The sequence below is a fragment of the Phyllobates terribilis genome, unplaced genomic scaffold (assembly GCF_046119375.1).
Source record: "Phyllobates terribilis strain yellow unplaced genomic scaffold, ASM4611937v1 Scaffold_2__4_contigs__length_985480577, whole genome shotgun sequence".
In the NCBI taxonomy this organism is placed as follows: Eukaryota; Metazoa; Chordata; class Amphibia; order Anura; family Dendrobatidae; genus Phyllobates; species Phyllobates terribilis.
In genome coordinates, this window is record NW_027362762.1 from 389,854,920 (window position 1) to 389,877,675 (window position 22,756).

General features: G+C 42.1%; 1 long non-coding RNA gene across 1 annotated transcript; it reads left to right on the top strand.

Moving 5' to 3' along the window:
- Positions 1-2,347: 2,347 nt before the first annotated feature.
- Positions 2,348-17,869, top strand: LOC141211755 (uncharacterized). The gene is made up of 4 exons (XR_012281689.1): positions 2,348-2,464; positions 2,945-3,091; positions 11,325-11,481; positions 16,961-17,869. It is a non-coding gene; the product is annotated as an uncharacterized lncRNA (long non-coding RNA).
- Positions 17,870-22,756: the final 4,887 nt, after the last annotated feature.

Sequence of the window (22,756 nt, forward strand, 5' to 3'; positions counted from 1 at the left end):
ACAGTGGGGTGGCTCAGCGTGATGTCCCCCGGCTGTGATCTTTGACAAATTGGTGGCAGCAGTGTGATCTATGTGACCCTTCCCCCCCCTCTACCCCGGCTGTGATCCTTGATACACACTGAGATTTGGAATGCTACAGTTCAAATAATTTGCTGTGGCCTGGAAAAGCTCTTTAATTTATACGAGCTAGCATATATGTTAAACAGAGGTGGTCGCAAACTTCATATGAACAGAGTATTTTTCTGTTTATTCCACTGACTTGCAGACATTTAAAATAAACTCAGTTATTCTTTCCCGCTGCAGGTCTAGCGCTGCTTCTCCATTGTTGCTCCGGTCTTTGTTGCCAGGCTGTAGAATTGAGATCATGATATCCTAATTGCACAGTCTTTATGTATGAAATATCACTTGAACCATCATGAGCATATGAATACAACACTAGGATCACCAGCAGTACATGAACACAGCACCATAATACCATCAAAACATGAACGCAACCCCAGAATCACCATCAGCACATGAATGTAACACATGAACCATCATTAGTACAGGAATACATCACCAGAAAAACCATCAGTACATGAATACATTGCCAAGCTAAGTACAGCTATCAATTGCAATTTCAGGTTAGGTGAGCCCCATTTGTATAGCATGAAACTGCAACTCCCAGTATGTTCTTAACAATGGTAATGAGATACTGGGAGTTGTTGGTAACAGCCATTATCATACTACGCACCATACAAGAAACAAAGCACTAATGAGATGCAGGTCGTATCACAAATAAACATTTACACCCAGGTTCCATTATATAAGACCTCTCATATTGGAGTCATTCTTATCCCTTTTGTCTTAATCTGGGCTAGATGTCATGATGATTTTTGATATCCTCAACTTGTCTCTGCAGATAGGAGGTACACAGAAATCACGGTGCCCCATTGCAGAAGTCCTAACTCAGCCCACCGAACAAAAAAAAATATACCATTCAGTGAGGTCACAGAAGAGCATGTCTCACAACTTTGCAGCCCAAAGTAATTTTGCCCCTATTGAAGCCCCTTATTGTTCCTACACATTAAGATACCCCTTTCATGGCCCCCATAAAAGTATGATGTCAACAAAGGGCCACCCAAACACAGTAAGATATCCCCACAATGAATTTCGCCACAATGCCCTCAATACACATAGTATGATGACCTTACAGTATCACAAAGTATGATACCCACACAGAGAACCCAACACAGTATGATGGCCCCCACTGTCCCCCTACACAATATGATGGCCCCTCCACACAACCCTCCATACAGCGTGATGAGCCAAACCCACCACACAGTATGATAGACCCTATACAACCCTCCATACCATATAATGATTCACACACATTTTAATGGCCCTCCAAACACTATTATGTCCCCCACACAATCTTCAACATAGTATAATGGAGCCCACACAACACTCCACACTGTATAATGGCCTGCATACAGCATAATGGCCCTCACATAGCAAGCCAAATAGTATAATGGACCACACATTATGGTCCCCTTCACAGTCCCAATCACACATTATGATGCCCCCAACAGACCCCCACAGGGTCGGACTGGTCTGGCGGAGTACCAGGGAAATCCCCGGAGGGCCCTTGATAATGAGAGGAGAGAAGGGAAAAAATAGAATTATGCACATATATTTGAGGCCGCTGACCCTTTAAAAGTGCAGGGGAGTGCGCGACAAGCAGGGGAGCAGGGGTCATGAGCACGGCCGTGGGCCCTTTTGAAGCGCCTGTTCGTGCACAGGTCTCCACAGCCAGCACGGGCCCTTTTGAGTAGCATGGGCGAGCATGGCGGCGGAAGACCCTAGGCGCGCACAGGCCCCCCACAGCCGAGGAAGCGCGCACAGCGGCGGAAGAGCCTGAGCGAGCACAGGCCCCCACAGCTGGGGGGGAGCGTGCACGGGCCCCCACAGCCGGGGGGAAGGCACGTACGGCAGCGGGCGGGCCCTTTTGAAGAGCTTTGGCTCGAACAGGCCTCCACAGCCAGAGGACCCGGGGTCATGCGCACAGCTGCTTCACAGCCCTGCACTGCTGCTTCATGCAAGCCAAGGCAGTGTATTAATACCAACACCCTTAATATTTGTGTTTATGTGAATCTGTATGTGTTTGTGTATATGCTTGTGTGTGTACGCGACTCCCTGGGTGTGCATGTTTGCATTTTTGGGTGTGTATGGGCATGTGTGCGTGTGCGTGTCTGCCTGGATGTGTGTGTGTATATGTGCGTATCTGCACACACATGTATGTCTGCGTGTGTTTTTGCGCGCTTCTGCATGTCTGTGTGTGTCTGTCTTTGTGCGTGTGTGTCTTTGTGCGGGCATGTCTGCTTGCTCTACTGAACATTTATTATAATTAGGAAGAGATGGGGGAGGAATTTTAGAAGACGGCATGGGGAGAATGTGTGAAGAAACAAGATAGTGAATGGGTGAGGTGAGAGTACAGAATGGAGAAGAAGGATTTATGAGGAGACAGTCTGGAGATTGGGGGGGTTGTAAGAAGACTATTTAGGAGAATGACTGAGGAGACAGTATGGAAGGAGAAAAGTGTGAAGGGACACAGAACAGAGACTAAGTAGTGTGGGGGGAGGTATAGAGAGGTGGCAGCATGTGGGACACAGTGTGAGGGCACAGCAAGGAGGGAACAGTATGCTGAGGAGGGGTAGTGTGATGAAGGAGCCCAGTATAGAGACTGAGAAGTATAGGGGGGATGATGCGTGAGAGGACAGTCTGAAATGGGGACTCAGTATAGAAAAGAGAGGACAGTGTGGAGGGCATGTACCATAAGAGGGGTAGAGTGTGGGGGTCATATTTTGTGCTGGGAATATAGTGAAGGGCAATAACTTATTCAGGGGCTCAGCATAGGGCAGATATTTTTATACAGGAGCATTATAATGACACTGCTATCTTTCAGGGCATTGTGTTGGTATGTGCTGCAGAAGATCAGAGAAGATGGAAGTCTGCATAGACGAGCTGTGGATGAGAAAAGCCATCATGGCGTCTGGACAAGAGGAAGAAAAGAAAGAGAACGACTCTGATCAGAGACAATGTCCTCTATAAGGTACCTGGTTGTAAATGTTTATTTTTGATGCTGCCTGCGTCTCATCAGTACTGTGGTACCTGCATGGTCCACCGTCTGATGATGACTGATAACAACTCCCAGTATCTCCATTTTTAAGGACATACTGGGAGTTTTAGGTTCATACTATACAAAGGTATGTGGGGTTGATTTGACATTACAATTGATGTACCATGGATAGTGGTTCAGGTGATGTGTTTGTGCGCTGTCTGCATATATGTCCAAAGATTTTTATTGAGTTCAGGTCCAGAGACTGGCTAGGCCACTCTAGGACCTTGAAATGTTTCTTACAGAGCCACTCCTTAGTTTCCCTGGCTGTGTTTCAGGCCATTGTCATGCTGGAAGACCCAGCCACGACCCATCTTCAATGCTCTTACTGAGGGAAGGAGATTGTTGGCTAAAATCTCACGATACATTACCCCATCCATCCTCCTTCAATATGGTGCAGTCGTCATGTCTCCTTTGCAGAAAGGCACCTCTAAAGTATGATGTTTTCCCCACCATGCTTCACGGTTGGGGCGGCGTTCTTGGGGTTGTTCTCATCCTTCTTCCTTCAAACATGGCGAGTGGAGTTGATACCGAAAAGTTCTATTTTGGTCTCCTCTGACCACATGACCTTCTCCCATGCCTCCTCTGGAACATCCAGATGGTCACTGGCGAACTTCAAACGGGCCTGGACATGTGCTGGCGTGAGCAGGGGGACCTTGCGTGCCCTGCAGGATTTTAATTCATGGCGGTGTATTGTGTAACTAACGGTAATGTTTGAGACTGTGGTCCCAGCTCTCTTCAGTTCATTGACCAGGTCCTCCTGTGTAGTTCTGGGCTGATTCCTGACCTTTCTCAGAATAATACTTACCCCATGAGGCGAGATCTTGCATGGAGCCCCAGATCAAGGAAGATTGACAGTCATCTTGTGTTTCTTCCATTTTAACAAAAAACACTTTAATATAGTACAGTGCACATTACAGTTCTTTTGCACACTGTATAGTTTGCTAAAAGGCACACATTTTTGTGAGAGAGGCCAAAAAATTAACAAGTAATAAAACCATTTATGGTAGCGGTAGCGTGGGCCCCTAGAGTCAAGTCCCCTGGTGGGTCCTAGGCACCACAGTCCGACCCTGGACCCCCATACACAGTACACTCCCTGACAGAAGTTATGTCGCTTATCCATGTTATGTAAATAAAAGCTTATAGCCTGACGTTAAATTCATCCATTGATTTTATAAATTACTCTTTTGAAAGCTGAAACCCTCCCAAATTTGGTTTAGGTAAAGAAAATAAATTGGCAGCAATGCTGAAATATCGATCATTTAATGAACACAGAATGGTCAGATTTTGGCAAGACAAAAGTTTTGTCACCTGGTCATATAATGCACCCAATCCTAGTTTACATCCTCACCAGTGCTCAGTAAATGATCGGTTAATTAGTGGGTGTGTATAAAAAGAAACTCAGCTCCCCAAACCTTCACTTGAACTGCAACTTGAGCTCTGACAACATGCCAAAAATCCACCCTGCAACCAAAGCCTTGATTATCAAGAGGCTGAAGACCAGAGCCACTGCAGAAGTGGCTGGCATCTTTAATGTGTCTCAGCGTCAAGTTCAAAGAATTAAAAAAAGATTTGAAGAGACTGGAGATGTGTTTGACAAGCCCAGGTCCAGCAGACCCTGCAAGACAACTGCTCAGGAGGAACGTTTGTTGGTTAGAAAATCCAAAGCACGCCCCTCTTCCACTGCAGCAGAGCTCCAACAGGCCTGGTCACCTCAAGTCCCTGTGTCAACTAGAACAGTTTGCAGGATTCTGTCTCGAAATGGCCTCCATGGTCGAATCAGTGCCCAGAAGCCAGCACTAAACAAAAGACAAATAAAAAACAGTGTGGCATTTGCAAAGTCCCACAGCCTGCTAAACAGATGGATGCTGGAAAAGAGGCAGAAGGTGGATTTCTCTGATGAATCTTCAGTAGAATTACACCACAGCCGCTGAAAATACTGCAGGAGACCTACTGGAGCCCATATGGATCCAAAATACACCCAGAAAACAGTTAAATTTGGTGGTGGAAAGATCATGGTCTGGGGTTACATTCAGTATGGGAGTGTGTGAAACATTTCCAAGGTGGAAGGCAATATCAATAGCCTAAAATATCAAGAAGTATTAGCTACCTCTTACATTCCAAATCATAAAAGGGGTCAAATTCTGCAGCAGGATGGTGCTCCATCTCATACATCCATCTCTACAACAAAGTTCCTCCAGGCAAAAAAGATCAAGGTGCTCAAGGACTGGCCAGCTCAGTCACCGGACATGAACTTCATTGAGAATGTTTGGGGTAGGATGAAAGAAGAAGCTTGGAAGACAAAACCAAAGAATCTAGATGAACTATGGGAGGCATGTAAGACTGCATTCTTTGCTATTCCTGATGACTTCATTAATAAATTGTATGAACCATTGTTGAACCGCATGGATGTAGTCCTTCAAGCTCATGGAAGTCACACAAAATATTAAATATGACTCTAATAGCACCACAACTTCATTCACCAATGTTATGCAACATATATTTGTATTTTAAGATAATTATTTGTTTGAATATCACATTACTTTCTGTGGGCGACAAAACTTTTGTCTTGCCAAAATCTGACCATTCTGTGTTCATTAAATGATCAATATTTCAGCATTGATGCCAACTTATTTTCTTAACCTAAACCAAATTTGAGAGGGTTTCAGCTTTCAAAAGAGTAATTTATAAAACCAATGGATGAATTTAACGTCCGGTTATAAGCTTTTATTTACATAACATGGATAAGCGACATAACTTCTGTCAGGGAGTGTATTGTGCCCCCACAGCTTAACCCTACACACAGTATGATGCCTTCACTGCTCCCCACACTCAGCATGATGCCCCAGTGTTCGCCACACAGTATAATGCCCCAACATTTCCCCCAGTATGATGCCTCCACACAGTATGATGACCAGAGTGTGTAAACACACAGTTCTACAACAACAACACACATCAAGCCTCGGTGTCCTGCTCATCGTCTGCGCTCAGTAGCATACTGCCAATGGCAGCAGGCCATGCGGCCACTATGGGAATCTTGAGCCAGGGGACCCGTTGCCAGCGCCGAAACGGGGCCACCCCGTCCGACCTTACATGTTCAATTGTATTGGCATCCTGGATGCCGATACAGTTGAAAGAAATAATGGAGGAGGGAGTTTAGCTGATGCTCCCTCCTCTATCATTCTTTATTGGCCTCTGACATCTCAGCACAGCGGGTGTGATGTCACTACATGGGGCCCGCTGTGCTGAAGTGTTGGTGCTTCAGAATGCTCGGTTCAGAGACCAGAGCAGCGGGGAAATGAGGAGGAGTGGTATTGTATTTTTTTTTTAAATCAGTGAGTACATTGTGATGGCCATAATACTGTATGGAGGACAATGGGGTGCATTATACTATATGGATCAATATAGGAAATGCATTATACAATATGGAGGACTATGGGGGGTTCATTATACTATATGTAGGACTATGGGGTGCATTATACTATATGGAGTACTATGGGGTGCATTATACTATATGGAGTACTATGGGATGCATTATACTATATGGAGGACTATGGGGAGTGCAGTATACTATATGGAGGACTATGAGGAGTGCAGTATACTATATGGAGGACTATGGGTGTGCATTATACTATATGGGGGACTATGGGGGTGCATTATACTATATGGATTACTATGAGGGGTGCATTATACTAAATGGAGAACTATGGGGGGAGCATTATACTATATGGAGGACTATGGGGAGTGCAGTATACTATATGGAGGACTATGGGTGTGCATTATACTATATGGGGGACTATGGGGGTGCATTATACTATATGGATTACTATGAGGGGTGCATTATACTAAATGGAGAACTATGGGGAGTGCAGTATACTATATGGAGGACTATTTGGAGTACGTTATACTATATGGAGGTCTATGGGGGTGCATTACACTATATGGAGGACTATGGGGAGTGCATTATATTATATGGAGGACTATGGGGAGTGCAGTATACTATATGGAGGACTATGGGAAGTGCATTATATTATATGGAGGACTATGGAGAGTGCAGTATACTATATGGAGGACTATGGAGAGTACAGTACACTATATGGAGAACTATGGGGAGTGCAGTATACCATATGGAGGACTATTTGGAGTACGTTATACTATATGGAGGACTATGGGGGTGCATTATACTATATGGAGGACTATGGGGAGTGCATTATATTATATGGAGGACTATGGGGAGTGCAGTATACTATATGGAGGACTATGGGAAGTGCATTATATTATATGGAGGTCTATGGTACGTGCAGTATACTACATGGGAGGACTATAGGGAGTGCATTAATACTATATGGAGGACTTTGGGGAGCATTTTACTATATAGAGGACATTGGGGAGAATTGTACTATATAGAGAACTATGGGGTGCATTATACCATATGGAGGACTATGGAGGATGTATTATATGGAAGGCAATGTTGGGCCCACTATACTATATTGAGGGCTATGTGGGGCCATTATACTATATGTAAGGCTATGTAGGGGCTATTATAATATTTGAAGGGCTATTTAGCGGCCATTATAATATTTGGAGAGCTATGTGGGAGCCGTTATATCATATCGAGGACTATGTCGGGACCATTAAACTGTATTCAAGCAATTATACAGTGTGAAGATTTGTGTTGGGTACATCATACTGTGTGGAGGCCTTTGTGGGTAGCCGTTATACTGTTTGGAGGGCTACTGCAGGCCATTATACAGTGTGGGACCATTATACTGTATATAGGCCTATTATACTGCAGAGACGACTGTGTGGGGTCACCGTTGGGGAGATCATACTGTGTTGGGGGTCACAGTATGATCTTCCCAACAGTTAGGGGAGTTGAGGTGGGGAACAGTAGAGTCATCATACTGTGCGTGTGGAGGGTACTGTGGCGGAATTCACTGTGGGGTATCATACAGTGTTTGTGATGCACTTTTGTTGGCATCATACTTTATTGGTATAATAAAAGGGGAATCTAGGGCCTCAGTAGGAGGAAAATTACTTTGTAAAGGCTGCAAACCGCAGGTTCCTGTACCACATCATCCTTGTATGGATTTTTAAAGATATGTATTTGGAATAAAGCTGGAACATTTTTTATTATTGGATGTGCCTGTCCACCTCTTTTTTTTGCATTGGATATTTCTGGTTTGTCAGCAGCATTGGGATGGCACTCCGGAAAATAAAGACAGGTGTTTCATAAAATGTGAGCACGATGGAAATTTTCTCTTCCGTTTTTTATGAACTGCAAAGTTGTGAGTTATGCTCTTCTTTGACCCCGCAGAATATTATTATTAATATATTTTTGGCGAGGGGGGGCAATTAGAACTTCTACTATGGGACCCCATGATTTGTATGCCCCTGTCTGCGCTGCCTAGTCATGTAACATGAATATATCATGTGACCCAATGGCCCCTAGGAGACAATTCAGTTTTTACACAAACACAATGGTGGAGGAAATATTTGTTCCTGCTCCACTGTTATATTCAACTCTATTTGTGTCCTTTGGACAGAGATACAGCTGAAGTCAGGAAATACCCCTGACCTTCCGGGACAACAGGACAGTTCCCCAAATTCGGGACAGTCCCGCTGGATCCGGGATAGTTGGAAGGTTTGGGTACTGGTGTATGGAGTGGGCACAGGAGGTATTTAAGGCCCATGAACTGGGATTACATGTTATGAAGAGTCCCCACTTGATGTGTTCCTGGGAAGCTAGTGCATTGCCATTGCCAAGGCTGCAATGACTGCCATGTACAGAAGGTACTCCTTTGAAGCCCAGTCTGTAAGAAGCTATTAGTTTCCCTATATACAGCAATACAAAAATATTGCATTATATAGAAGAAATGATCAAACCATTGCATGTTCATATGCCCTGAGGGAACCAAAAAAATTAGAAAAGTTTTTTTGAAATATAAAAAAATAAAAAACATCTAAAATTGGAATCACATTCAGTAATGCCACATCCATAAAAATCTAATCTATCAAACTACAAAATTATTTAACCAGTATCGGGAACGCAGTAGTGAAATGAAAAAAAAACCTAAGTGACAGAATTGACATTTTAAGTCAAAGCACCTCCCCAAAAATTCTATAAAAAGTAAGTAATACATCTTTTTTTTACATCTTTTTTCTACAAACTTCAGATTTTTCCTCACTACTTCATAAACATGTATAGTTTTTGTTATGGCAGTAATGAAACTGACCTGGAGAGTTATGTTGCCAGGTAATTTTAACTGTACAATTAACACTTTAAAAAAAAAACAATGGTGATATTGCATTTTTTTCTGCCATGCTTAGATTTTTGTTCTTCCACTCTTCAGTACATTGTATGATAAAATTAATGGTGTCATTCAAAAGTACAATTTTTCTACCATAAAACAAGTCCACTTGCAGCTATACGGATAGGAAAAAAAGTTTTGGCTCTTGGAAGAGGGGGAGAATAAAAATGAACATGCAAAAAGGGTAACATTGTCCAGTAATGAAGCAGTTAAAGCATTAGAATTTACTTATTTATTTTTTGTAGAAATGTATTTTTTACCCATGTTAGTTGTCTAGAAAGGCAGGTGCAAAAACATTCCACCATATCGTAGCAAAAAAAGTGAAAAAAGAAAACAGTTCTTTAGTATTGACAAAAGAAGGAAATAAATAGGTAGTCATAAAACTGTCCACAAGGTGGCAACCACGCAGAAAATTCTTCAGTATTGGTAAGTGAAAACTGAGAGCAACTGCTCCCTAAGGTAAAGGCAGGCAACAAAACTATATAAACTGTGAAAGTTAAATGAGCAATGGCTAAAATACTGATGTTTTATACAATATTGTGAAGAGTTTTAAGCAGGTGTGTATTTTAAAAATAGAAGTATTAATAGTTGATTTTTATCAATGAACAAAATGAAAGTGGACCCCGGATGCTATAAAATAACAAGCAGAGCAGATATTAGACTCACCATTTGGCTTTAAAACACCATCAAAACATCAATTCTAGGTATACTTGCACACCGGTTTTGAAGGAACTCGGCAGGGAGATTGTTGCAAACATTATTTGGAACATTGTTCCTTTTTGTAATTTTTAAACTATAAAAGATGAAAATATATATATTGTTTTGCCTAAAATACCAAGGAAATGTGCCATCTTTAACTTTAGGCCTTTTAGAGATCATTTCATCTTCAAGTTGCTTAACTGTTCACAATACCAGTAATTTTAACCAGGGGTGCCCAAACTTTTACATGTCACTGTAGCTATATGTTGGATTGCAGGAGAACATTTACAATCTATATGTGCAGTTACGTCATTTTGCGGGAAGGGATTAAAGTTTGTATATTGTGAAGATCTTTCAACGACTGTATTGTAATGCTATTAAGTATCTTGTTGATGTCTTTACTTGATAGTTTACTTGGAGCCTCCAAGAAGTCAGTCTGAATTGCAGGAAAATATGCACAGTGCACTGAAAATGTTTCTTCCTGTAACAGCACATACAGTTCATAAATACCACTTATGTGCAAGCTGATAACAGTCTGCGCACATAAGACTGAGAAGGAAGCAGTCTGGCTCATATGTTGTGTATCTTAAGTATACAGAAAATTGAAAGCTAAAGATGGCTCATTTGTAGCCCCTCCAGATAAATGCATCTGTTATGCAAATCTAAAAATAGCCTCCTATTCTGACTCAACTCCTCTGTATTTGTATTGACAGATTGGTACATTATATTGTTCAATTTCAGCAAATTCTTCACCATTAATTTCAGTATACCAATAAATGCACACAAATAATTCAGTGCATCAAGCAACACAAATGAGTACACCCCCTATGAAAAGTAAGATTTTAATTAATATCTCACTGAACAGAAGAGTAATTTCCAAACTTTTGATAAGACTGAGTTTTATAGAACATTTTTTTAACTAATAACATGAAAGTAACATTAATAACATAACTTTCATTACAAAATCTTCAGTTTTACTCAAATTAGTTGATGCAAAAATAAATCTTCCTCACATAAAAAAACAACTACATCTAGTATTTTGTATGACCTCCATGATTCATAAGGACAGCATCAAGTGTTATAGGCATGGCATGAACAAGTTAGTGACATATTGCAACATCTCTCTTTTTCCATTCTTCAACAACGACCTATTTTAGAGCCTGGATGGTGGATGGAGGGGGATGATCAAATTGTCTCTTCAGAATTCCCCATAGGTGTTAGATCAGTAGATCTTCTTCAAAAATGCAACAGTGGCCTTAGATGTGTGTTTTGGATCATTTTCATGTCGGAAAAGTGCACGTTTACCAAAGGCATGTAAGTAGCATCTTCACTTTCAATACGGAACAGTACATCTGTTAATTCATGATACCATCAATGAAATGTAGCTCCCCAAAGCCAGCAGCACTGATGCAGCCCCACATAAGGACACTGCCACCACCATGTTTCACTGATGAAACCATGCATTTTATTTTTTGCTCTCACATTTGCGATGGCATACAGTTTTGAAGCTATCAGTTGCAAAAACATTTATCTTAGGGTGCTTTCACATTGCGTTTGTGGATCCTGTCGGGGCATACGTCAGAACCCCCCCACATAATGGGGTTCAGACGTATGCGCCGATGGAGCTATAGACTATAATGGTGACGGGAGAGCGCACATGCGCTCTGAAGCAGTCCACTAAGTCTAAGTGTCCACCTCCATTAGGCGTACACTCCCAAAAATGATGCACGCCAGAGCGCACATTCGATCTGTCTGCATCATTACAGTCTATGGCCCTGTCGGAGCATACGTCCGAACCCCGTTTTGCGGAAGGGAAGTGTTCGGATGTATGCCCCAACAGGATCCACGAACGTAATGTGAAACCACTCTTAGGCTGCGTGCCCACGTAATTTCCGCAGCGTAAATGCTTGTGAAACGCTAGGTAATCCACTCCCCATGGTCCCCAAGGGGATTCCGCAAGTTCTATGCACATGCTGCGGATTTTTCCGCAGCGTTTATGCAGCGCTCAAAAATCCGCAGTATGTCCATTAATTTTGCGTTTCCGCAAGCGGAATTGCCTTGTGCAATGCATTGAAAAACGCAAGGCAATTCCGCATGTGAAAAACGCGCAATAAACGCGTGCGGATTTCCGCATGCGTTTTTCCAGGAGTGGACTTGCAGAAATGAAGCAGAAATTTTCTGCTTCATTTCTGCAACGTGGGCACATAGCCTAAGTCTGATCACTCCAGAGTATAGAGTCCGGGTAGTCTTCATTTTTTCATGGGCCCTGGTAAATTGTAGGTGGACTTTTTTTGTGCATGGGCTTTAGGAGAGGCTATCTTTGTGGACTAAATACATACATGCAAATCTTCTGCAGTGCCATGGGAAACACTCACCCCTGTTTGGCTTTCTATTTCTTTAGCTAACTGCAGTGAACTTGCATGTTAATTTTCTTTAACTTTTCTCATTCGCAGACACTCCTGTGTAGGTGTTAACGTCCGTGTTCAGCCTGGACATTTCTGTGAGATGGTTGAAGTTCCATCACTGCTAAATTTTTGTATCACTTTTGTACAACCCTTTTTCACTAAAGGGTTATACTAGAATGCTATGTACAGTTAAGTCCAGAAATACTTGGACAGTGACAAGTTTTGGCATTTTAGCTGGTTACCAAAACATATTTAAGATACAGTTATATAATCAATATGGGCTTAAAGTGCAGACTCTCAGCTTTAATTTGAGGGTATCCACAACCTAATTGGAGTAAGGGTTTAGGAATTACAGCTATTTAATATGTAGCTGCCTCTTTTTCAAGGGACCAAATGTAATTGAACAATTATCTCAAAAGCTCTTTCATGAGCTGTATGGGCTTTTTTCTTGTTAATCTATCATCAATTAAGCAGGTAAAGGTTCTTGAGCTGATTCCAGGTGTGGCATTTGGATTTGGAAGCTGTTGCTGTGAACCAACAACATGCAGTCAAAGGAGCTTTCAATGGAAGTAAAACAGTAAAACAGATCATCATTAGGCTGAAAAAAGAAGACATCCATTAGAGACATAACAGAAATGTTAGGAGCGGCCAAATCAACAGCTTGGTACATTCTCCAAAAAAAAAAAAAGTGCACTGATGAGCTTGAGAACTTAAAAAGGCCTGGATGTCCACGGACACAACAGGGGTGACTGATCACAGAATCCTGGATATGGTGATGAAAAACCCCTTCACAACATCCACCCAAGAACACTCTCCAGGTAGTAGGTGATGCAGTATCTAAATCTACCATAAAGAGAAGTCTTTTTAATAACAAATATAGAGGGTTCACCACAAGGTTCAAACCAGTAATCAGCCTTCAAAATAGGAATGCCAGATTAGACTTTGCCCAAAAAAATATAAAGAAGTCATTCTGGAAAAGCATTCTTTGGACAAACGAAACTAAGATCAACCTGTATCAGAATGATGGGAAGAAGAAAGTATGGGGAAGGCTTGAAACAGCTCATGATCCAAAGCACACCACATCCTCTGTAAAACATGTAGGAGGCAGTGTGATGGCGTGAGCATGTATGGTTTCCAATCGCACTGGGTCACTAGTGTTTATTGATGATGTGACTGAAGCCAGAAGTAGACGGATGAATTCTGAAGTGTACAGGGCTATACTTTCTGTTCAGACTTAACCAAATACAGCATGGTTGATTGGATGGCGCTTCACATTACAGATGAGCAATGACCCAAAACATATAGCAAAAGCAACCCAGGAATTTTTAAGGCAAAGAAGTGGAATATTCTGCAAGGGCCGAATGAATAACCAGATCTCAACACCATCAAGCATGCATTTCACATGCTTAAGACAAAACTTAAAGAGGTTTTCCGCTACTAATTGAACCCCCTTTCATTTGTCCTAACTCTTTCTATCACTTTACTAATACACTATTATTACCTGCCCTGTTCCTGTAAGCGTATCTCTCTGGGTCATAAATCCTTCTGTTTTGATTCTGGCTCTGCTACTTCCAATCTGGGGACCAGAAACGGACAAACAGAGCAGGGCACGTCACTGGTAGGGGCGGTCTACGTCTCTGCAAGTGACAGCAGTCTGAGCATGCATGCTCACATCAACCTTCACTCTCCTCTCTGCCTGAATGCTGCTTAGAAGTGCTGTCCTTTCAGCTGACAAGAGCTGCGATGTGCTCATCATTAAAAAGTTTATCACAGGGCTTGTCAGCGGAATGCATGGCACCAAAGCAGCATTCAGGCAGAGGAGAATGAAGCCTGATGTGAGCTCGGTCATGCGTGATGCCGACTGTCTCTTCTGATGAGCCTTCAGCTGACAAGTCCTGTGATAATTTTTCTAAGGCCGGGGTCCCACCAGCATACGGCATCCGATGCGATAGCATCAGATGCGACATGCTAATGACATTCGGCTCCTGCTCTGCTGCGAGCGTGAGCCGAATATCAGTGCTCTGTGCTCCGATCCTCTCGCACAGAGAAGATCGCAGCACAGCTGTGGAGGGAACGGAGAAATAAATTTCTCCATCTCCTCTGTTGCTCGTATCAGCAGGAATCGCACTGCACTCGGGTGATATCCGAGTGCAGTGCGATGTTTCACACGCACCCATAGGCTTATATGGGTGCGTGCGATCTGAATGCAGCATCATGCAATCGCAGCATGCTGTGATTTTTTTCCAGCCCGATCGCAATCCGATCGGAACTGGGAAAAAAACGCCACTGAGCACAGAAACATAGGATTAAATTGGTCCGAATGCAATCCGATTCTTTATCGGATTGCATTCATCAGATTTAATCACAAGTGAGAGCGAGCCTTAATAACAAGCATCACATCACAGCGTTTGTCAGCTGAAAGGATAGCACTTCAAAGCAGGATTCAAGCTGCGAAGAGAATGAAGCCAGATCTGAGCATGAGTGCTCAGACTGGTATCACTCACTGAGATGTAGGCCTGCCCCCACCAGTTATGTGCCTGGCTCTGTTCATCCAATTCCAGACCCCACATTGGAAGTAGCAGAGTCAGGATCAAAACGGAAGGATATATCACCCACAGAGAGATGAGCTTACAGGAGCAGGACAGATAATAAAAGTGTATTAGGCTGTGTGCCCACGATGCGTTTTTTAAGCATTTCCACAGCGGCAAAAACACTGCAGAAACACTTAAAAAACGCATGGTAGAAGGTCTGCCATGTTCCCCAATGATTGCGGAAAAAAACGCAGCACTACCAATTATTTTGCGGAAGTGCTGCGTTTTCGCCGCCATTGACTTGCATTAGAACGCGCCAATTCCGCAAGACTGCATCTGTACTTGTGTAATTGGCGCGTTCTAATGTGCGGATGGTACCTGGGTGTGGAGGACGGGAGACTCTACTCCACACCCAGGTGCCCTAAAAGCAGTAAAAAAAAGAATAAAATAAAAAATAAAGATTATATTCACCTACCGACAGCCCCTGGACTCCTTCCCTGTACTGGCTGCCAACAGATCGCGCAGGACTGAAGGACCTGCGGTGACGTCACAGTCATGTGACGGCAGGTCCTTCAGTACAGCATACCGCGATCTGCCGGCAGCCAGCACAGGAGCGCAGCAAGACTGCAGGGGCCATCGGAAGGTAAGTATAGGTTTATTTTTTATTTTTTGACATTCTCTCGGGTCACACTATATAAATCCATGCTGTTTGCATAGATTTATATAGTGTGACCGAGTTGTCAAGCACTTTCCAAGTGATGCTAAAATCGCTTGGAAAGCGCTTGACACCCGCATGCGGAAATGCAAGTTTAGAACGCTTCATTTCCGCATGTCCCTGGCAGGAAAACGCATGTACAATCCGCATGTACAATCCGCATGCGTTTTTTTTCTGCCAGGGAGATGCAGAAACGCTCAGGAAAAAATCCTGAGCATTTCTGCATCGTGGGCACATAGCCTTAGAAAAGTTTTAGTGAGGAAGAGTTAGGAAAAAATGAAAGGACGTTAAATTAGTACTGGAAAACCTCTTTAAGCGTTCCAATGCAAGTCAATGACGGCGAAAACGCAGCGCTTCAGCAAAATAATTGGTAGTGCTGCGTTTTTTTCTGCAATGATAATCCGCAGCGGAAATTTCCACAGCATGTGCACAGCACATGCGGATTATCATTGGGCAACATGGCAGGCCTTCTACCCAGCGTCTTTTAAGCGTTTCTGCAGCGAAACTGCCGCTGCGGAAACGCTTAAAAAACTCATCGTGGGCACACAGCCTCAAGGAGGAAACCCAGCGTTTGGTGACGTCCATGGATTCAAGACAGTCATTGCTTGCAAAGGATTCTCTACAAAGTACTTAAAATGAACATTTTATTTATGGTAAAGTTAATTTAGCCAATTACTTTTGAGCCCCTGAAATGAGGAGGCTTTGAAGAAAATGTTTGCAATTCCTAAACGTTTCACAGGATATTTTTGTTCAAGCCCTTTAATTAAACCTCAAACTCTAAATTTCAATAGCATTTATTTTAGATCCAAAATAGTGCGATGCAGAGCCCAAATCGCTAAGATTCTGCCACTGTCAAAATATTTCTGGACTTAACTGTATGTCATTGAATAGGGAGGGAAGTTTTTTCAATATATTGGTCTATTTTCGTTTGGAGACATGTTGGTGATATATTTGCATATTGGCCTTTAATATTATATAGAGATTTATAATAATCCTTAAATGCTTTAGCAATTTGATATGATTCATTAACCCCTACATCTGCAGAAGTCTAAATGAATGGAATATAAGTAATGGGGTGTCATAAAAAATCTTAAAAATCTCTGACGTCACTCACCTCTCTCCCTCTTTTTCTTATCACACAGATTTCCAGTAAGGAAACAAGAGCTGACAGTCTCCTAGACTTAGACAATAGACTAATACAAGTAGGAAATTGAATGTGGCCGAATAGTGAATCAGCTTAATTAACATGCAAGAGCCTCTTTTATGACAAAGACCATGAGGATGTATATTGTGCATAGACAAAGAGCTATACAATAGACAGGTAACTGAGGCAGGAGAAGTCGTTTCAGAGAGTTGGACAACAAAAGGGTTCCTGTGTTTAGGCATAAATAACAAAGTGGAAAAGGCATTGTCTACAGGAAATACATCCTGAATGACACATGGGCTGCCTTGGAGGAAATGTTATATTTACAATAGCCATCCCAGACTCAATGTCTCCAAAAGAAAATATGGAATATTGAAGATTGTATAAATCCGATATTGATGAGACATACATTTTCAGCACCAGGCTAACAGGGGAAGAAGACGCATAATTTTTCATAACTGTAACCCCTGCCAATGAGCCACAAATCCAAAGTAACCAGATAACTGACAACAGCTATGCCATGTTTACAATCCAAGAAAGGAAAAAAAATCCAGATGGAAAATATGGCATCAATCTCGAACTTCTACAATCATCCGATGAGGAGTTATCGCATAAGTTGGGATTTCATAAAATTCTGAAGGGCTGAGGGCAGCCCACAACCCTGTCCACATGAGGTCATCACGGAGTGGAAGGGGGTGGAGGGTGTAACTCAGAGGCTGATAATTATGATCTGGGTTCGTGTAGACAGATACATATCGTGCATGCAGGAATCCCATTTACTAAAGGGCTCCAAAAGAAGCAATCTCCTTTGGCTAAGTTGACTTGTTAATCCTTTTTATTTTCTGTAACTGTATTTGCTGTATTGTTTTGTCCCCTTTGTAAAATCTTTGGTACATTTTTCATAAACACTGCCTCCCTTTGGATTAAATATAAAATTGAATAGTTCTGTCCCTTTAGTTCTTTAACTGCGCCTCGAAGCCATACGCCACCTATCAGGCATCCAGTCAGCCTGTATAAAAAAAAAACGACTTGTGGTGGCAGCGAGTAGTCTGGGGGTATCGCGGAGCTAGCCGTGACCGTATGGAGGTATATACAGTACAGACCAAAAGTTTGGACACACCTTCTCATTTAAAGATTTTTCTGCATTTTCATGACTATGAAAATTGTACATTCACACTGAAGGCATCAAAACTATGAATTAACACATGTGGAATTATATACTTAACAAAAAAGTGTGAAACAACTGAAAATATGTCTTATATTCTTGATTCTTCAAAGTAGCCACCTTTTGCTTTGATGACCTGCTTTGCACACTCTTGGCATTCTCTTGATGAGCTTCAAGAGGTAGTCACCGGAAATGGTTTTCACTTCACAGGTGTGCCCTGTCAGGTTTAATAAGTGGGATTTCTTGCCTTATAAATAGGGTTGGGACCATCAGTTGTGCTGTGCAGAAGTCTGGTGGAAACACAGCTGATAGTCCTACTGAATAGACTGTTAGCTGCTTTTTTCTTGCCATAATACAAATTTTAAGTAAAAAAAAACGAGTGGTCATCATTACTTTAAGAAATGAAGGTCAGCCAGTGCGAAAAATTGGGCAAACTTTGAAAGTGTCCCCAAGTGAAGTTGCAAAAACCATCAAGCGCTACAAAGAAACTGGCTGACATGAGGACCGCCCCAGGAAAGGAAGACCAAGAGTCACCTCTGCTTCTGAGGCTAAGTTTATCCGAGTCACCAGCCTCAGAAATCGCAGGTTAACAGCAGCTCAGATTAGAGACCAGGTCAATGCCACACAGAGTTCTAGCAGCAGACACATCTCTTCAATAACTGTTAAGAGGAGACTTTGTGCAGCAGGCCTTCATGGTAAAATAGCTGCTAGGAAACCACTGCTAAGGACAGGCAACAAGCAGAAGAGACTTGTTTGGGCTAAAGAACAGGAGGAATGGACATTAGACCAGTGGAAATCTGTGCTTTGGTCTGATGAGTCCAAATTTGAGATCTTTGGTTCCAACCACGGTGTCTTTGGGCGACGCAGAAAAGGTGAACGGATGGACTCTACATGCCTGGTTCCCACCGTGAAGCATGGAAGAGGAAGTATGATGGTGTGGGGGTGCTTTACTGGTGACACTGTTGGGGATTTATTCAAAATTGAAGGCATACTGAATCAGCATGGCTACCACAGCATCTTGCAGGGGCATGCTATTCCATCCGGTTTGCGTTTAGTTGGACCATCATTTATTTTTCAACAGGACAATGACCCCAAACACACCTCCAGGCTGTGTAAGGGCTATTTGACCAAGAAGGAGAGTGATGGGGTGCTACGCCAGATGACCTGGCCTCCACAGTCACCAGACCTGAACCCAATCGAGATAGTTTGGGGTGAGCTGGACCGCAGAGTGAAGGCAAAAGGGCCAAGTGCTAAGCATCTCTGGGAACTTCTTCAAGATTGTTGGAAGACCATTTCGGGTGACTATCTCTTGAAGCTCATCAAAAGAATGCCAAGTGTGCGCAAAGCAGTCATCAAAACAAAAGGTGGCTACCTTGAAGAACCTAGAATATAAGACATATTTTCAGTTGTTTCACACTTTTTTGTTAAGTATATAATTCCACATGTGTTAATTCATAGTTTTGATGCCTTCAGTGTGAATGTACAATTTTTATAGTCATGAAAATACAGAAAAATCTTTAAATGACAAGGTGTGTCCAAACATTTGGTCTGTACTGTACATATTCCATGTGTTGGAATCCGGAGGTGTACATACCATACACTCACTGTTAGTTTTCCGATAACTGGCCTGTTAGTGCAAACAGCCTGTGGCCAATTGTCTAATTGTCCGGACGATAGGGGGCAGCAGAGAGCTGTTTGCTCAAGAGATCACAGCGGGTGGTTCTGAGTGACCTTCCCAGGCTGTGATATTGGTGAATAAAATCCCTGACATGGGGGCTCTTGGGTGAATGCTCCTAGCCAATGGGCCCCACACTTAAATGCAAATTCATAAAAATATTGCTGCATTCTATCTCTATGTTTGGAATAACTCTGATCTAAGAGTTTCTTCAAGTCATCTCTCTGTTCATTTAGATTAATGAGGATTGTAAAAGCTGGATTCTGTTTATGAGCTTTTTCAAAATACTGTATTTATTTCAACATTTCCTCTACTTTAGAAGATCTTTCCCTCTTTAATCCAGTGCCATCTTTTAGGGTTTCCCACTGAATAGGAAGTGGGGTATTGTCCTTTACATGATATAAAAAGCAATCAATTATGCTTTTAGTACTTCGCAAAAAACATTCGAGTTTAGGCGCCAATTCCATGATCGGGGAGAAGAGCCTTGTGGTTGAAAAGTGAAAAAAATAAGGGCTTGGTCTGACCAGGCCATGGTGCCCACAGAAGTACGGGGACTCCAACTCAAGAGGTGATGGCTGGTCATAAAGTATTCAAATCTACTATTTGAGTTGGGGACTGATGAGTAGTAGGTATAGCCCTTCTCTTTTGGGTGTAAAATGCGCCAAAGGTCTATTGCATGTAGTTTAAATAAACTACTTTTCAATGTGCTCAAATGTGTGAATTGGATAATGGATTTACCCACAGAAGAACCTAATGTATCAATTGTTAGATTAAAGTCTCCTCCCAGAATCAGTAGGCCTTCCATTAAACTTTCCAGCCATCTCAGGTACCTTTAACATTCCTTCGCTTGATCTTTATTTGGGAGATAAAAATTAGCTAATGTATAGACTTGATTCATAATTGGGACCTTCAGAAACAAAAATTGTGAATGAATTATGAAACCAATGTCTATAGTAACGTTTCTTTACTTCTGGAAAATGATTAGTTTTGAAATTAGTTTCCTGTTGAAAGAGGGCCTATACTCCTATTTTGTGCATACCATATAGAATCTGAGAAAGTTTCTGTGGGGTATTATATCCCCTAACATTAAACAAAGCTACTTTGATTGAAGCCATCCCTGGTAGCGGTAAGATAAAGGGGTAGAGATAAAATATGTGCAAGTAAAGTAGAATATGTAAAAAGTAAGGGAATAGGATATAAGAAGATTAGGCAAGCTAAAAAAAAAAGAAAAAGGGAAAAAAAGTTAAATTAGCCAATAGAATAAAATAAGAAAATTCCTCGAGCCTAGGCCAAGAAAAATAAAAAAACTCTAATGAATAAGGATTTCAGAATTTGCATAGAAGAAGTTGCCTTAATTTGAGAGTGTCTTTCGGGGTGGCAAATGGCTACTCCCAAGAACCTCAACCATTTATAATACTAAATAACTAAGAAGAAACATGTTAACTCTTAGTAACTTACAACCCTTTTAAGTTAACTGAAAGTAGATAAATCGCGACATATGTCACTTTATAATCCATTATACTGTAGAAATATACGGCACTCTATAGATACAAGATGCGGTGCTCGAGTAGGAGTCCGGTTCATATATGTAGAAAGGGAGAGATTTCGCACTCAGTTTGCAAAAAACGAAACTAAATTTTAATGGCAATCCAAATTATTTAACGTTTCAGTCCCTTTTCCCAGACCTTCATCAGAAACTGATTGCCGTTGGTGTGGAGAGAAATTTAGCTCAGACCTTTCATCCTTGTTTGCCTCTTCCAGACATCGTTTCATCAGCAGGAAAGAATCACCAGATTCTGTTGAATTCAGCTGAGAAAAAATATGCAAGATCTGCCCTGCATCATTGAATAACATTGGTCCGAGTGCAATCCGATTTTTTTTCGAATTGCACTCGTCCGTTTATATTCTTGTGTGAGCGAGCCCTAATACATACATCATAGACACCCAGGCACACCATTTTTTATGCATGATATCTACATGAATACACACCATACACACATCACAGACATATGACCTTCACACACAAACATTATACATACCTATGTAGCGCTATGGCTAGTGCCCCTGCATGGGGGTCCCTTTCTCCCTCCATGCAGGGGCACTGGTTCGGGGTCAGCAGCTGCAGAAATGGGATCTGCCTAGGAGTGGTACCTGGCGGCTACCTGCAGCTCAGTCTGTCTCCACTATCAGGAGCTCCAGTGAACACCAGGCCGCCGCTTAGCTATGCCCCTTCCTAGACAGGGCTGGCCCTGTGGCACAGTTGGTCCACGAACCACGTGCGCCTCCTTTGGGCGTAACAACCTACATATGACATATATATTGTCATAGAAATATGTGTCGTAGAAGATATTAACTTCTCTACACCACATGAAATTGCAGGAGCTAGAAATCTAAAAGCTGACTTTATGTAAAATGGCAGTGTACAAATAGAAGTGCCAACCCTATTTAATTAGCATGCAAGAGCTTCTTGTAGGACAAAGACCATGAGGATGTATATTGTGCATAGACAAAGAGCCATACAATTGGCAGGTAATTGAGACAGGAGAAATCTTTTCAGAGAGTTGGACAGCCATAGAGGCATATGTTGACGCATAGACACAGAAGTGGAAGAAACCTTTTGTCTGCAAGAAATACATTGTCAGTTTAGAGGAAATATTTTACATTTAAACTGGACACCTTTTTGTCTCTGTGAGAGAAGTGTTTCACCTGCTGCAGAAATACGTCTCCGAGAGAAAACATGGAATATTGGAATTTATATAAATCTGATATTAATGAGACATACATTTTCAGCACCGGGGCTAACCAGGGAAAAAGATACATATTTGTGGCACCTGCATATAAGCCACCAACCAATAGTGGACAGATAACTGGCAACAGCTATGACATGTTTGGTTTCTACTAGTGTTGAGCAAGCACTAAAATGCTCGGTTGCTCGAAGCTCGGGCCGAGCTCAC